This window comes from Nerophis lumbriciformis, linkage group LG25 (assembly GCF_033978685.3).
Source record: "Nerophis lumbriciformis linkage group LG25, RoL_Nlum_v2.1, whole genome shotgun sequence".
Lineage (NCBI taxonomy): Eukaryota > Metazoa > Chordata > Actinopteri > Syngnathiformes > Syngnathidae > Nerophis > Nerophis lumbriciformis.
Window position 1 is genome coordinate 9,152,501 of NC_084572.2, and position 12,500 is coordinate 9,165,000.

The 12,500-nt window shown below is 40.6% G+C and overlaps 1 protein-coding gene across 4 annotated transcripts in view; it reads right to left on the reverse strand.

The window, feature by feature from the left end:
• Positions 1 to 12,500, reverse strand: part of dgki (diacylglycerol kinase, iota) — a 159,354-nt gene that overhangs the window by 145,743 nt on the left and 1,111 nt on the right. The window lies entirely within an intron of this gene.

Consider the following 12,500-nt stretch of genomic DNA (forward strand, 5'->3'; position numbering starts at 1 on the left):
CGGTTGGTAGAGTGGCCGTGCCAGCAACTTGAGGGTTCCAGGTTCGATCCCCGCTTCCGCCATCCTAGTCTCTGCCGTTGTGTCCTTGGGCAAGACACTTTACCCACCTGCTCCCAGTGCCACCCACACTGGTTTAAATTTAACTTAGATATTGGGTTTCACTATGTAAAGCGCTTTGAGTCACTAGAGAAAAAGCGCTATATAAATATAATTCATTTCATTTCATTTCATTTACATATATACAGTATGTATGTATATATGTATATATATACAGAATATATGTGTGTGTGTATGTATATATATATATATATATATATATGTGTGTGTATATATATATATATATATATATGTGTGTGTGTATATATATATATATATATATATATATACATATATATATATATATATATATATTGGGGGCGGCATGGCGTAGTGGGTAGAGCAACCGTGCCAGAAACCTGAGGGTTGCAGGTTCGCTCCCCGCCTCTTACCATTCAAAAATCGCTGCCGTTGTGTCCTTGGGCGGGACACTTCACCCTTTGCCCCCGGTGCCACTCACACCGGTGAATGGTATGATGAATGATAGGTGGTGGTCGGAGGGGACGTTGGCGCAAATTGCAGCCACGCTTCCGTCAGTCTACCCCAGGGCAGCTGTGGCTATGAAAGTAGCTTACCACCACCAGGTGTGAATGAATGATGGGTTCTACATGTAAAGCGACTTTGGGTACTTAGAAAAGCGCTATATAAATCCCAGGTATTATTATTATATATATATATATATATATATATATATATATATATATATATACACTGTATATACTGTGACGAAGATAGATATCTACATATATCCATATTTAAGAGTTATTTCTTTCTATAGTCAGGTTTGAAATAACCAGTGTTTTCTCTTTGTGCTCTTTCTATTTTTTCTCCATCTCATGACTGTGGGTACACTGTGGACTACCTTGAGCTTGGAATGCAGGGAGTAGCAATACTCCTTTCTCTTTTTATTTCTTATCCTGTCTCTTCTCAGAGTAGAACAATTGACTTGTGTATTACTTCTGGAGGGTGGGGGCGAGGGACATATTGAAGAACACAGCACTTCCGTAAGGTTTTCAGACCAACTTGGCTGCGCAATTGAATGTGTTGTCATAGGCTGGTCTCTTCAAAGCTTTGAAAATAAATTACAAAATACCTATTCTGTTCTGGTGATAATTTAAACTCAGCTTATGTGTCATCAAAAGAACTTGGGATTGACCAGTAACTTAAATTCCCTTGGAGGAACATCTGGTCCAAACGCAACAACTGTATACATATATACAGTATGTATGTATATATGTATACATATACAGAATATATGTATATATATTGATTCATGCATCTCCCAAGATGTAATCAAGATTCCTCGGCGAAGCGATCATTTTCCCATCTCTACCTACCAGGCACAGGACAAAATACTGTTCCATAATTATTTGATGCTTCTGACATTTCTACTTATTTTGCTTTATCACTTGTCTTTGAATGAATAAAATCAACAAAATGGTCAAATAAAGCGTCGACTGCCCCACATTCTTCTCCTCTTCAAGAAGTACTTCTTACAAAAGAATGATGTTTTGCTCCATGGTATGCGTAGAGTAAGTATTGCTGACACAGCACTTGTGTAACACTCACATATGTCATCATTTGCTCTTCAAACAGTGTCCAACACTTGTGGCTGGGAGAGTTTTGGCAAATTCATCCAGGCTTTTTAGGCGTGTGCTAATTGCGAAATGCGGTTTGCGGGGTGGCTGCTAATGTTACTACATCCCGTCCTGTGGCCGCCGCGCCACAAAAGGCGGCGGGGAAACATAACCGCGTGCCTTGAGTTCCAGATAATGTGACATAAAAAGCCTTTTCACTCTCACATACACTGCTGATGTTTGCTCTGGCCAGCACGAACACAGGAAGTTTATTTACTGTGACCAGCTAATAAGTCCACACAATGCAAAAAGTGAAATCTAAGTAAGATGAAATATCTCAAATAAGGGTGATATTTACTTATTTTCTGTCTGATAAGATAATTCTTCTCACTAAGCAGATTTTATGTTAGAGTGTTTTACTTGTTTTAAGTGTTTTGGTCCTAAATGATCTCAGTAAGATATTACAGCTTGTTGCTGAGATTTGATGACCTATATTGAGTAAAACATGCTTGAAACTAGAATATCAAGTGTTGCAAAGCCGTGTCATCAACACTCACAAGTATAAAACTACCTTTTTAAAGTAATCATTTCTTATTTCAAGCATGTAAAAAAAAAAATCATGACTTTGACACAATTGTGTCTCATAATTAAAACATGTCCTGTATAACATGTTTAATGTCTTTGTTTTTAATGTCTATTTTTTATTTTCTGCTGGATTTACTCTCTATTTTATGCTGCTGCTGTCACATATACTGTAATATTGTACATGGTAATTGTTATATATTGTATATATGATATAGACATAATATATCAGTATACTGTACATATATTATGTATATATTACGTATATATGTTATATTTTATATCGCTATATTTAGTCTATTATACCTGCATTGTCCATTCCATCCTTACACTTTCCATCATTGTAACTGAGCTACTGTGTGGAACAATTTCCCTTGTGGATCATTAAAGTTTGTCTAAGTCTAAGTTTAAGATGACAGCCGAATGAACTTTGCTGTTTTATTTTCAATGAAACAATAGAAAATACGTACTCATATAGTAGTTGTCAGGTTCAAACACTGATGACATCTACTAAACAGACAAAGAAGCAAGGAATTAAACAGAGACAGAATTAAATTTGGCTCAATGAGGAGAAACGTGTAGACCGGTACCCTTGCACAGACTCCCACCACGCTCTGACGAAAGATTGTACGCCTCCTCTTTTATTTGGACCTTCCCTGATTACATGGCAACAGCTGTTTCTAAAGGAAGGGGGTCGTAAACAGCCGTCGCCTTTGGTTACAAAACAGTTCAAAGAAAAGGTGCCTGGAAGGGGGGGGGGTCAGGTCCTGCTTCCTCTCCGCTTTGTAGATCTCGGGTCAAGACAAAATCTTCCTGTGGATTACAATAGCTCAAAGAAACCCACACCTTCATGTCGCTTCCCATCCTACACCGTGGAATTTTACAAGCCTTTTGATTGATAAGATCAAAGACAGCTTTTGTCTGCTCGCCGGGAACTCATTGAAACACAAAGTTTTGTGATAACTTAGATACAATTATTCTGACAGTAGTACACTTGTTATTAGTGAGAATACACTTATTTTAAGGTATTTTTGAATTCATTGAGGTTAGCTAATTTGACTTGTTTGGGAAAGTCTTGACAAGCCAAATTTTCTTGTTTTATTGGCAGATCATTTTGCTTAGTTCAAATAAAATACCCCTCATTTTTTTTTATTGTTTTTGAACACTGACTTTTTGCAGTGTAATTGGTGCAATGTCTTTCCCCTAAATGGCCAGAGCAACTAATTTACACACACACACACACACACACACACACACACACACACACACACACACACACACACACACACACACACACACACACACACAACACACAAACACACAAACACACACACACACACACACACACACACACACACACACACACACACACATCTGGAGGAGCGGGGCTAAAACAGCTAAAAATAGATAGAAGGAGGGACATTATTGTAGAAGGACGCATACATAGTGATGAATGTCTGGCAGACATTCTTCATGCGCCTCACACCACCATAAACATACACTGGCATAAGCCCTTCCCCCTCACACACACAGCATTTGGTGCTGGACAGCATCATTTCCCAGCTCCTTCACTTCGCCACATATGGTCACTGGCTCGTTGGCGGCGGACACTTCAAACGACCTTCTTACGCCCCGTCGCCGCTGAGCAGCTAACGCCATTTCCTTCACATGGCCGCGTCGGAAAACACAACACACTCGTCTGTTCCCGCGTCTGCGGCCTCAGAAGGCCTCTGTCAGTTATCCCATCAGTCTTCCCCATACATTCATCTACAAACCCCAAAACCAGTGAAGTTGTGTAAATGATAAATAAAAAGAGAATACAACAAATCATTTTCAACTTATATTCAATTGAATAGACTGCAAAGACAAGATATTTAACGTTCACACTGGAAAACTTTGTTATTTTTTTGCTAATATTAGCTCATTTGGAATTTGATGCCTGCAACATGTTTAAAAAAAGCTGGCACAAGTGGCAAAAAAGACTGAGGATGTTGAGGAATGCTCATCAAACACTTATTTGGAACATCCCATAGGTCAGGGGTCGGCAACCCGCGGCTCCGGAGCCGCATGCGGCTCTTTGATCACTCTGATGCGGCTCAGCAGCTTACTTGCTGAACCCCCCAATTTTCTCGTGAGACTTCCGGATAACAGTGCCTCTCGCAGATTCACGGATTTTCACCCTTATGGCTATAATAAAGGCGTGCCATGATGGTATAACATTTGGCGCGCTCTACAATCTGTATTAACAGCGTGCCAGCCCAACACTTGTTATACATTATACATCTTCTGCTTGCATGCGTACGTGACAGCAAGGCATACTTGGTCAACAGCCACACAGGTTACACTGACCGTGGTCATATAAAACATCTTTAACACTCTTACTAATAATGCGTCACACTTTGAACCAAAACCAAACAAGAATGACAAACACATTTCGGGAGAACATCTGCACCTTAACACAACATAAACACAACAGAACAAACACCCAGAATCCCATGCAGCCCTGACTCTTCCGGGCTACATTATACACCCCTGCTACCACCAAACCCCGCCCCCACCCCAACCCTGCTCCCTCACACATCAACCCCCCCGCCCCCTCTGTGCGTCGGTTGAGGTGGGCGGGGTTTGGTGGGGGGGGGTGTGCATATTGTATCCCGGAAGAGTTAGGGCTGCATGGGATTCTGGGTATTTGTCCTGTTGTGTTTATGTTGTGTTACGGTGCAGATGTTCTCCCGAAATTTGTTTGTCATTCTTGTTTGGTGTGGGTTCACAGTGTGGCGCATTATTAGTAAGAGTGTTAAAGTTTGTTTTTTTTATACCGCCACCGTCAGTGTGACCTGTGTGGTTGTTGACCAAGTATGCATTGCTGTCACCTACGTGTGCAAGCGGAAGCCCCATACAACGTGTGGCTGATCAGGTACGCTGGCTGTAGTGGGTGTTATATGCTGTACCAGCACGGCACGCATGACGCTGACAAGTGCCATTCATTTAAAACCCGCGTGCCGCACCAGCTTTCAAATTCCGCATAAAGGTGTGGGCAGCGTGTCTGAGACCCAGCACAAAGCAAAAAAAAAAAAAATTGTATGCAGTGTTATTTCATTAAAAATTTCAACAAATTTTTGCGGCTCCCATTGTTTTCTATAATTTGTGAAACTGGTCAAAATGGCTCTTTGACTGGTAAAGGTTGCCGACCCCTGCCATAGGTGAACAGGCTAATTGGGAACAGGTGGGTGCCATGATTGGGTATAAAAGCAACTTCCATGAAATGCTCAGTCATTCACAAACAAGGACGGGGCGAGGGTCACCACTTTGTCAACAAATGCCTGAACAAATTATTTGAGAACAACATTTCTCAACCAGCTATTGCAAGGAATTTAGGGATTTCACCATCTACGCTCCGTAATATCATCAAAAGGTTCAGAGAATCTGGAGAAAGGCCGAATACCAACATTAAATGCCCGTGACCTTGGATCCCTCAGGCGGTACTGCATCAAAAAGCGGCATCAGTGTGTAAAGGATATCACCACTATCTCCACTAACCACGTTAAACCCAGATTCCGATCCAACAAAGTTCTTAACTAATTTTCTTTCTATGCCACATCAATATGGAATGCACTCCCAACAGGTGTAAAAGAAAGGGCATCTCTATCCTCCTGCAAAACCGCAATAAAAGTACACCTCCAAGCAACTTCAACCCTAAACTAACACCCTCCCCGGATTGTTAATAATCAAATGTAAATAATCAAATGTAGATACTTTTCTTATGCCTTCTGATCTCTCTCTCTCTCTCTATGTCCACTACTTGCTGTACATATCCTACCAAGTCAGACCTACACTGTTTCAATGTCCATTTCTCTGTTCTCAATTGTTGATGACTGATGATAACAACCAAACCTAACTCCCCCCCCCCCCCCCCCCCCCCCCGAATTGTAAATAATGTAAATAATTCAATGTATACACCCTGATGATTATCTTGTGTGATGACTGTATTATGATGATAGTATATATCTGATAGTATATATCTGTATCATGAATCAATCATTGAAAAACGTATTGGGGTGTTACCATTTAGTGGTCAATTGTACGGAATATGTACTTCACTGTGCAATCTACTAATAAAAGTTTCAATCAATCAATATCACCACATGGTCTCAGGAACACTTCAGAAAACCACTGTCAGTAACTACAGTTGGTCGCTACATCTGTAAGTGCAAGGTAAAACTCTACTATGCAAAGCCAAAGCCATTTATCAACAACACCCAGGAATGCATCGCTGGGCCCGAGCTCATCTAAGATGGACTGATGCAAAGTGTAAAAGTGTTCTGTGGTCTGACGAGTCCACATTTCAAATGGTTTTGGGAAACTGTGAATCTGCGGCCCCCTCCAAGGTTTCTCATTGTCATCCCATTGGGTTGAGTTTTTCCTTGCCCTGATGTGGGATCTGAGCCGAGGATGTCGTTGTGGCTTGTGCAGCCCTTTGAGACACTCGTGATTTCGGGCTATATAAGGAAACTTTGATTGATTGATTGATTGACTGTAGTCTCTTAAAAGTCCTATCTCTCTCTGTCTCTCGTCTTCTATCTCAACCCAACTTGTTGGGACAGAACCTGAGTTGAAGGTTCTGCCCGAGGTTTTCCTTGCCTCCTCACATGGCGGTGCTTCTCTTGCCCCTCCTCGGGACATAATATGTATCTATTTCTCCATACAAACCTCTCTATGAGTTGCTGGCACCAGCACCTACATGCCACCTCGCTGTAGACTTGCGTATTGTTTTCTCACGCAAAAATTAAAACGCAAAAAATTAGACTAAAGCGTTGAAGCTGAATTTTCAATTGCACTTTATTTTGTTGACATTTTAGTGAAGAAACACATTCATTACTCATTTAGTTGATTTACTTTAGCGCAGTATAATTGTACGTAAATGTATTTTATGTCAGTTATTTATGAGTCCTTTTTATGCGATATATTTGATTAGTATACTTGTTTTTCTAATCAGCCTGACCTAAGCCTAAGGTTTATGTGTTAAATAAATCTAATGATCTTAGTGATTAATACATAGTTTCATATCATTTGACAAGGTTGTAAACTGTAAGTAGGTTACGATATTTTACGGACTATAAGGTGCACTTAAAATCCTTTTATTTTCTCAAAACTCGACAGTGCGCCTTACAACCCGGTGCGCCTACTGTACGGAATAATTTTGGTTATGCTTACCGACCTCAAAGCTATTTTATTTGGTACATGGTGTAATGATAAGTGTGACCAGTAGATGGCAATCACACATAAGAGATACGTGTAGACTGCAAATATGACTCAAGTTAACAACACCAACATTTTCTATGTTCCATTGAAAATATAGAACACTACACACGGCGCTCAAAAATCTATCAGAATGTTTTAGTAGGACTTTGGTAAGCTATGAAGCCACACCGCTTGATGGATTGTACTGTGCTTCAACATAGGAGTATTATTATGGTGTGTGTATAAGGTAAGACATATTATCTGGCGTTTTGTTTCGCAATATTAGGGCTGCAACTAACGATTAATTTGATAATCGATTAATCTGTCGATTATTACTTCGATTAATCGAGTAATAATCGGATAAAAGAGACAAACTACATTTCTATCCTTTCCAGTATTTTATTGAAAAAAAACCAGCATACTGGCACCATACTTATTTTGATTATTGTTTCTCAGCTGTTAGTACATGTTGCAGTTTATAAATAAAGGTTTATAAAAAATAAAAATTTAAAAAATAATATTTTAAAAAAATTGCGTCTACGCATGCGCATAGCATATATCCATGACTAAATTAATCCCCAACTATTCTTATAATCGATTTTAATCGATTAGTTGTTGCAGCCCTACGCAGTATTATGCAAAACCAACTTTTCTTACCTTCTAGTACCTGCTGATCTGTATTTGGGATCTGCATAAGTCCTAAAAATGTGCATGAGTCCGCCTTTGTAGTCCGTGCCAACACCGTAGTCGATAAGCTTCTTCTTTTTCTCTATCTTCTTGTTATGTGACATTCATCCTCCGCTGTTGCCATTTCTAATATAAAGTAGTGTAAAGTTCTTACTTATATCTGTCAGTGAACTCGCCATGAAAGCACTAAAACATACCGGTGTAGTGACTTTACATTATTCACCCAAGGAACTTTAGTTATTCGAGTTCCAGTCGGACGTTTTTTCACGGGACACATTTCCGGCGTTGTTGTTGTTGTTGCACTAGTGAGCCACGGATGAGGAGAGGCTGCTCCGTTATTGATTGAAGTAAAGTCTGAATGTCATTAAAACAATTAGCGCCATCTTTTGACACTTCTTCCACTCCCGTCCTTGCACGCTACACCGCTACAACAAAGATGACGGGGAGAAGATGCTGTCGAAGGTGAGCCACGTAAATAAGAGCGCCCACAAAACGCTCTTATTTGAAGATGATGTGTAAAACATCATCTATGCAACATTTTGAGCAAAGAACCAACATTACATGTTATGTAGACCACAAGGAAGTCTTCTACATTTAGAAAAAAATCTTAATATGACCCCTTTAATGCGCCTTATAATCCGGTGCGCCTTTTGTCTCTCATGGACACACACCTGTTGTTGTTGACTTTGGACTGACTATCGGCTGCACGACACCAAAGCCGCGGGACAGAGACACTCGGCAGGCTTACACACACACATGCATCCACAAAAAATATACGGCACCCCCCCGACCCCCATCCAACCCCCTTGACGCGAATCACTTACGGGTGATGGACGGCTGGGCAGCGCCTGAAGAGCTGCAGCCCTCCACCATGGCCCCCACTCCCTCCCCTCTGTTGCAAGTCTCGAGATGTATGTTGTAATACAGGGGTGTCAAACTCAAATACAGAGTGGGCCAAAATGTAAAAGTGAACAAAGTACCAACCCTAAGGTTGAACAAATGAACCTTTTAATAGGGACCCAAACAAGTTTTGCATTGAATATTGAACAAGCAAGGCTTATATAACTTTATAGTGACATGTAAAATCGAGTTTCAAATAATAATAATAATAATTTAAAAATATCAATGGCATATCAAATACAATTTAAATAAAAATGTAATGCCTCTTTTCTATTTGCAGCCTTCTGAGGTAAATATCAACATTAACTTTTTCCACAGGCTAATAAATTATAATAAACCAACCATTCAGGACTTTAAACTGCTCAATTTGCAACACACTGATCTAATCTGATGTGCCCAAGCCAGATACCTGCCATATTTTCTTGGATGCTAGTTCATTAATGTCGGGGCTCAGGCTTTGAGCTGAGGCAACCTTCATTATCGAACAAAGTTGTTCATCAGTCACTATATCGTGCTTTAAAGGCACTGAGTTTATCGTCCTCCACGAGCTGACGTCACGTCCGCTTTTCATCCATTCCAACAACGTGCCGGCCCGATCACAAAATATGTGCAACTTCAGCACGCACACACACAGAATGCCATGCATACTTGGCCAACAGCGATACAGGTTACACTGACGGTGCCCGTATAAACAACTTTAACACTGTTACAAATATGCGCCACACTGTGAACCCACACCAAACAAGAATGACAAACACATTTCTGGAGAACACCGCACCGTAACACAACATAAACACAACAAAACAAATACCCAGAATCCCATGCAGCCCTAACTCTCCCACAGCACACCAGACTGTATCTCACGGCACACTAGTGTGCCGCGGCACAGTGATTGAAAAACACTGCTATATCACACGGTCCTTAAAAGTGACAACCTAATACCGTATTTTTCGGAGTATAAGTCACTCCGGAGTATAAGTCGCACCGGTCGAAAATGCATAATAAAGAAGGAAAAAAACACATATAAGTCGCACTGGAGTATAAGTCACATTTTTGGGGGAAATGTATTTGATAAAAGCCAACAGCAAGAATAGACATTTGAAAGGCAATTTAAAATAAATAAAGAATAGTGAACGGTCCTTAAAAGTGACAACATAATGTATTGTTTACTTTTCCCAAACAACACTAGTATACCCTCGCCCTCCACGGTACAATCACTATTATGTTAGATCCACTATGGACTGGAGTCTCACTATTATGTTAGATCCACTATGGACTGGACTCTCACTATTATGTTAGATCCACTATGGACTGGACTCTCACTATTATGTTAGATCCACTATGGACTGGACTCTCACTATTATGTTAGATCCACTATGGACTGGAGTCTCACTATTATGTTAGATCCACTATGGCCGTGACTCTCACACTATTATGTTAGATCCACTATGGACTGGACTCTCACACTATTATGTTAGATCCATATGGACTGGACTCTCACTATTATGTTAGATCCACTATGGACTGGACTCTCACTATTATGTTAGATCCACTATGGACTGGACTCTCACAATATTATGTTAGATCCACTATGGACTGGACTCTCACACTATTGTGTTAGATCCACTATGGACTGGACTCTCACTATTATGTTACATCCACAATGGACTGGACTCTCACTATTATGTTAGATCCACTATGGACTGGACTCTCTCACTATTATGTTAGATCCACTATGGACTGGACTCTCACTATTATGTTAGATCCACTATGGACTGGACTCTCACTATTATGTTAGATCCACTATGGACTGGACTCTCACACTATTATGTTAGATCCACTATGGACTGGACTCTCACACTATTATGTTAGATCCACTATGGACTGGACTCTCACTATTATGTTAGATCCACTATGGACTGGACTCTCACTATTATGTTAGATCCACTATGGACTGGACTCTCACAATTATGTTAGATTTACTATGGACTGAACTCTCACTATTATGTTAGATCCACTATGGACTGGACTCTCACTATTATGTTAGATCCACTATGGACTGGACTCTCACACTATTATGTTAGATCCACTATGGACTGGACTCTCACTATTATGTTAGATCCACTATGGACTGGACTCTCACTATTATGTTAGATCCACTATGGACTGGACTCTCACTATTATGTTAGATCCACTATGGACTGGACTCTCACACTATTATGTTAGATCCACTATGGACTGGACTCTCACACTATTATGTTAGATCCACTATGGACTCTCCTAATATTATGTTAGATCCAACAACACTAGTATAGCCTCGCCCTCCACGGTACAGCCCGGTTGGCAGAGTGGCCGTGTCAGCAACTTGAGGGTTCCAGGTTCAATCCCCGCTCCCGCCAACCTAGTCACTGCCGCTGTGTCCTTGGGCAATACTCTTTACCCACCTGCTCCCAGTGCCACCCACACTGGTTTAAATGTAAATTAGATATTGGGTTTCACTATGTAAAAGCGCTTTGAGTCACTAGAGAAAAGCGCTACAGTATATACCAACCCCGTTTCCATATGAGTTGGGAAATTGTGTTAGATGTAAATATAAACAGAATACAATGATTTGCAAATCCATTTCAACCCATATTTAATTGAATATGCTACAAAGACAAGATATTTGATGTTCAAACTCATAAACTTTTTTTTTTTTTTGCAAATACCGGTAATAATTAACTTAGAATTTCATGGCTGCAACACGTGCCAAAGTAGTTGGGAAAGGGCATGTTCACCACTGTGTTACATGGCCTTTCCTTTTAACAACACTCAATAAATGATTGGGAACTGAGGAGACACATTTTTTAAGCTTCTCAGGTGGAATTCTTTCTCATTCTTGCTTGATGTACAGCTTAAGTTGTTCAACAGTCCGGGGGTCTCAGTTGTGCTATTTTAGGCTTCATAATGCGCCACACATTTTCAATGGGAGACAGGTCTGGACTACAGGCAGGCCAGTCTAGTACCCGCACTCTTTTACTATGAAGCCACGTTGATGTAACACGTGGCTTGGCATTGTCTTGCTGAAATAAGCAGGGGCGTCCATGGTAACGTTGCTTGGATGGCAACATATGTTGCTCCAAAACCTGTATGTACCTTTCAGCATTAATGGTGCCTTCACAGATGTGTAAGTTACCCATGTCTTGGGCACTAATACACCCCCATACCATCACACATGCTGGCTTTTACACTTTGCGCCCAGAACAATCCGGATGGTTCTTTTCCTCTTTGGTCCGGAGGACATGACGTCCAGTTTCCAAAAACAATTTGAAATGTGGACCCGTCAGACCACTTCTCCACTTTGTATCAGTCCATCTTAGAAGAGCTCAGGTCCAGCGAAGCCGACGGCGTTTCTGGGTGTTGTTGATAAACGGTTTT